Source organism: Ipomoea nil, unplaced genomic scaffold, assembly GCF_001879475.1.
Source record: "Ipomoea nil cultivar Tokyo-kokei standard unplaced genomic scaffold, Asagao_1.1 scaffold1660, whole genome shotgun sequence".
Lineage (NCBI taxonomy): Eukaryota > Viridiplantae > Streptophyta > Magnoliopsida > Solanales > Convolvulaceae > Ipomoea > Ipomoea nil.
Genome location: NW_017618088.1, coordinates 3,536 through 9,331, shown reverse-complemented (window position 1 = coordinate 9,331; position 5,796 = coordinate 3,536). Strand labels below are relative to the sequence as shown.

General features: G+C 39.8%; 4 non-coding genes across 4 annotated transcripts; all 4 read left to right on the top strand.

Moving 5' to 3' along the window:
• The first annotated feature begins 1,123 nt into the window (after positions 1 to 1,123).
• On the top strand, positions 1,124 to 1,205 carry TRNAS-UGA. Its single transcript has one exon. It is a non-coding gene; the product is annotated as a tRNA-Ser (tRNA).
• Positions 1,206 to 1,291: 86 nt separating this feature from the next.
• TRNAS-CGA lies at positions 1,292 to 1,373 on the top strand. The gene has a single exon. It is a non-coding gene; the product is annotated as a tRNA-Ser (tRNA).
• Positions 1,374 to 4,469: 3,096 nt separating this feature from the next.
• TRNAS-UGA lies at positions 4,470 to 4,551 on the top strand. Its single transcript has one exon. It is a non-coding gene; the product is annotated as a tRNA-Ser (tRNA).
• An 827-nt stretch (positions 4,552 to 5,378) lies between these two features.
• TRNAS-UGA lies at positions 5,379 to 5,460 on the top strand. Its single transcript has one exon. It is a non-coding gene; the product is annotated as a tRNA-Ser (tRNA).
• Positions 5,461 to 5,796: the final 336 nt, after the last annotated feature.

Here is a 5,796-nt window from a genome sequence, read left to right as displayed (position 1 = left end):
AATATTTAATATTTTAGTATTAACTATTAAAGTATTAAATAGTTTATAATAATCGAGTCTTAAAAATTTTTTTAAAAAATTAAACCAAATTGTTAAAAAAAAATATATGTGGGTGGCTACGCACCGATTAGGGATGTCAACGGGCGAGGCGGGGCGGGAAGCATACTCCCGATCCCCTCCGCTGACTTTCTCCCACACTCCCCGTCCCCGTCCCCATCCCACTGAGAAATCGAAAATCCTCCCATCCCCATCCCCACGAGGATTATCCGAGGATGGGGAATCTCCAACCCTATTTATAACTTATAAAAGAATATTAACAATTTTAAAAATATTTAAATAAATAACTCATATATATTCATCTTCAACTTTTTACTATTGAATACGGAGTATTTTACAACTAAACATGTTATCCAAAGATGTCAATTCATAAGTATGACATACCATGAAAATAATGCTTCTAAAATTATATACTCTTTACAAAGTAATACATATATGTGTATGTTGTGGGGTTATAGGGCATAAATAAAAATAAATAAATAAATATATGTAGATATATATATATATATATATATATATATATATATATATACATATATATATATATATATATATATATATATATATATATATATATATATATATATATTTAGTTCCCGTGCGGTTGGGTGTCTCCCGTCCAGTTGTGCGGTTAAATTTAAGCCATTGATCTTGCTTAAATCAACGTACGGGATTACCAAAATTTGATAATTTTTGCATCTAGGTCAAGTTTAAGGTGCGTGGTTTTTGTGCTTGAGGTGCATAGTTTTTCCGCTTAAGGTGCGTGGTTTGCGTGCTTAAGGTGAGTAGTTGTTGAAACTTATGGTGGATGGTTTTTGTGCTTAAGGTACGTGGTTTTTGTGCTTATGATGCATGATTAACAAGCTTAAGATTACAAATTATTTATAGTATTTTTAGTCAATTATCAACAAGCTTGTCTAGCTTAGTTAGTAGAGTGTAAAGCTTTTAACCTTGTTATTGTGGGATCAAGCCCACGATGGGTGTTTTTTTGCGGTTGCCAGTTGTTATCCCTTGCAAGTTGTCTTTTATGTATCTATTAGAATGATCTTTGCATAAGTTTCAACTTGTAAATATGTCCGAGTGGTTTAGGAGATAGACTTGAAATCTATTGGGCTTTGCCTGCGTAGGTTCAAATCCTGCTGTTGACGTATTTTTTTTGCTGTTGCCGGTTGTTTTCCCTTGCAAGTTGTCTTTGATGTATCTATTAGAATGATCTTTGTATGAGAGTCAACTTGTCAATATGTCCGAGTGGTTAAGGAGATAGACTCGAAATCTATTGGGCTTTGCCTGCGCAGGTTCAAATCCTGCTGTTGACGCATTTTATTGTAGACAACAACGGCAAGCGGCGTCGAGCTTCGTAGACCATCTATGAGGCGAGAGAAAACGGCAAGCGGCGTCGAGCTTCGTAGACCATCTATGAGGCGAGAGACGGCGTCGAGCTTCGTAGACCATCTACGAGGCGAGACAACGGCAAGCGGTGTCGAGCTTCGTAGACCATCTACGAGGCGAGACAGTGGCGTCGAGCTTCGTAGACCATCTACGAGGCGAGACAGTGGCGTCGAGCTTTCGTAGACCATCTACGAGGCGAGACAGTGGCGTCGAGCTTCGTAGACCATCTACGAGGCGAGACAGTGGCGTCGAGCTTCGTAGACCATCTACGAGGCGAGACAGTGGCGTCGAGCTTTCCTCATCTACGAGGCGAGACAGTCTTCGTAGACCATCTACGAGGCGAGACAGTGGCGTCGAGCTTCGTAGACCATTTACGAGGCGAGACAGTGCCATCGAGCTTTGTCATCTACGAGGCGAGACAGTGGTGTCGATCTTCCTCATCTACGAGGCGAAACAGTGGCCTCGAGCTTCCTCATCTACGAGGCGAGACAGTGGCGTCGAGCTTCGTAGACCATTTACGAGGCGAGACAGTGGCAGCGAGCTTTAGAGAGACCATCGTTAGCTATTATATCAGTGAGGCGACTAGCGGCATCCAGCTTCGACTCGGCTTTCTGCTTAGTGTTTTACTTATCTTTTTTTGTGAGTCCAAAACTAAACTTCGATTCTTTATGTTGATGCATCTCCCGGAGGTATAACGATTAATTTTTCTGCATATTATGCCAGAATATGAACATTTTAAGGGTTTATTTTGTGAATCATGATTTGGTAAACACGGTGGTTAAGTGGTTCTTTATATTAATATCCATTTATTTTAAGCTTGTTATCGACTTGGATTCAAAAATTTCCTCTAGTTTGTATAATTTTATTACTCTGTTCTTTTGCTTTTCATTGTTGTATAATTATAATACAATGGATGAGTGACTTTGAAAATCATAATTCTTCAATTTGTATTGTCCCCCCCCCCCCCCCCCCACCCACACACCACCACCACAACCACCACCACCAAGCTGGACTTTTCATTATAATCATTAGGCTTTCTTTCACCTGTTAAATTAATATTATATTGTTATTTTTTGCCCCCGTCACCAAGCTTCGGCAAATTATGTTGTGGAACTGTGTCCACCTTGCAAGGTGGACACGGTTCCAAAACTGTCATAATTGTGAATATAGAATTCAAAATTATGAACATAGTGTTCTATAAGAATAAATTTCAATTTTGGTTCACTGACTATTGAACTTGTGTTAATTGCAACACATGACTTTCAAAACTGTTAATTTAGTACCTTGACTATGCAATTTTTATCATTTACTGTCACTCCGGCCAAATTACCAGCCAAATGTGACCAGAAAATTTTAAGTCAATATTTAAACTGAATTGAAAGGGGTAAATTCGTCATATCATATCTATCTCACACCATCCCAATCAATTAATAATCTTAATTATATTTAATGTTGTGATTAACGTTGTTCTCCATATGCAATACTACTAACAGGTGGATTTTTGCCATGGCAATCTTGGAAAAGATTCTTCACTGGTTGAAAATTCAAAATTCAAAATAGGTGCAGTGTAATGTCTTCATTGCTTCCATTTTACAGATGCGTATAAACTTAGGCCCGTTCTCCCGCGGTCAATTCGGCGTCCAATTCATCATCAAATCCTTCATCGTCGAATTCTGAATTAAAGGGTCTCAGATTCGGCGACCAATTCATCGTCAAATCATTCACCGTCCGTCGCGCGTGGCTACTGGAGCTCCTCCGCCTCCTCGCGCTTCTGCTATCCCCTCCGACGCCTCCAAGCCGCCTATCCCTTTAACCACCACTTTCGTGCCAACAAATTTCACGATCCTGGCCCACTAGGCCTGGCACACGCTCACTCTCGGCTAGGGGGACGAAGAAGACGAAGGTGGTTGTATTCGTGTTCGAGTCGGAATCCTTGAAGGCCGCCGTGGACTGCCAGTGGCCACCGAGATTCCGGTCGGGGAGGTGCATAAGAAGCTGATTAAAGGGCTAAGCAGCTACGAAATGGCGCGGTGAGGAGAGCCGGAAACTTGGGATTCTCTCGCGCCGACGATCTCAGAACGGATTTACAGTCGACGGTGGAACTCAATATTTTTCCTATTTTCTTAACATGAAAAGACGAATTTACCCTTCCAATTCAGTTTGAATGTTGACTTAAAATTTACCGGTCACATTTGGTCGATAATTTGGACGGAGTGACCAAAATTGATAAAAATTGCATAGTCAAGGTACTAAATTAACAGTTTTGAAAGTCAGGTGTTGCAATTAACACAAGTTCAATAGTCAGTGGACCAAAATTGAAATTTACTCAGTTCTATAGTTATGAACATAGAGTTTTGTAATTGTGAATACAGAGTTCAATAATTGTGAATATGAAGTTAAAAAATTATGAACATAGAGTTTTATAATTATGAACATAGAGTTCAGTAATTATGAACATAGAGTTTTATAATTGTGAATATAGAGTTCTATAATTGTGAATATGTAGTTCAAAATTTATGAACATAGAGTTTTATAATTATGAACATAGAGTTAAGTAATTATAAACATAGAACCGTGTCCACCTTGCAAGGTGGACACGATTCCACGACTTAACAATTGGCAAGCTTCTAGAGTAAGATTTCAACAAAATTAAAGTATTTGCCCATTCGAAAGCGTCTAGAATAAGCTTTCAACAAGATTTCGGCCGCACTACCATCCAAAAGCTTCCAGAGTAAGCTTCCAAAACATTTCAACTGCTAGTGCGACTGTGCGAGAACTCCGGTCTCCGGTGGCTTACCAGGTTCGTCTCTCTTACTCTCTCTCTCTCTCTCTCTCTCTCTCATTTCTCTTTTCATAATCATTTTTGAAATTGTGATCAATGATTTTACGGTTGAGCTTTAATGTATGCAACTGCAAATTAATTTTCCTATTTCTCTTTTCATAATCGTGTTTGTCGGTTGTTTTCCCTTGCTAAGTTGTCTTTGATGTATCTATTATAATGATCTTTGCATGAGAGTTAACTTGTCAATATGTCCGAGTGGTTAAGGAGATAGACTTGAAATCTATTGGGCTTTGCCTGCGCAGGTTCAAATCCTGCTGTTGACGCATTTTATCGTAAGCGATCTCAAAATCTATTGGCTTATTGCCTGACTCAAAATCTATTGGGTTTATTGCCTGACTCAAAATCTATTGGCAACATATTGGGCTTTGACTAGGTGAGGTCGGCGAGACCACTATCATCCATCTACAAGGCGAGAAGTGGCGTCGAGCCTCGTAGACAGACAGCGGCTTCAAGCTTCAACGACCATCTACGAGGCGAGACAACGGCACTATCATCCATCTGCAAGGCGAGAAGCGGCGCTGAGCCTCATAGACAGACAACGGCTTCAAGCTTCAACGACCATGTACGAGGCGAGACAACAGCAACGAGCTTTAGCGAGACCATCGTTAGCTATATATCGGTGAGGCATCCAGCTTCGGCTCGGTGAGGCGACTAGCGGCATCCAGCTTCGGCTTGGCTTTCTGCTCAGTGTTTTGCTTATTTTTTGAAGTATAACTTCTTTTGTGATTCCAAAACTAAACTTGGATTCTATATGTGGATGCATCTCCAGGAGGTATAACAGTTAATTTTTCTGCATATTATGCCAGAATATGAAAATTTTAAGGTTTTATTTTGTGAATCGTGATTTGGTAAAAAAGGTGGTTGAGTGGTTCTTATATTAATATCCATTTATTTTAACCTTGTTATCGACTTAGATTCAAAAATTTCCTCTAGTTTGTATAATTTTGTTACTCTGTTCTTTTGCTTTTCATTGTTGTATAATTAATACAATGGATGGGTGACTTTGAAAATCATAATTCTTCTATTTGTATTCGCTTGCAAGTTATCTTTGGTGTATCTATTAGAATGATCTTTGCATAAGTGTTAACTTGTCGATATGTTCGAGTAGTTAAGGAGATAGACTTGAAATCTATTGGGCTTTGCTTGCGCAGGTTCGAATCCTGTTGTTGACGCATGATGTATCTTTTTGAATGATCTTAACAAAAGATTCAACTCTTCAATATGTCTGAGTGGTTAAGGAGATAGACTCGAAATCTATTGGATTATTGGCACTTAAATCTGTTGGCCTTGACTACGCGAGTGGTTAAGGAGATAGACTCGAAATCTATTGCTTATTGGCGCACTCCAAATCTGACTACGCGAGGTCGGCAAGACCACTATCATCCATATGCGAGGCGAGAAGTGACGTCGAGCCTCGTAGACAGACAGCGGCTTCAAGCTTCAACGACCATCTATGAGGTGAGACAACGGCACTATCATCCATCTGCAAGGTAAGATGCGGCTTCAAG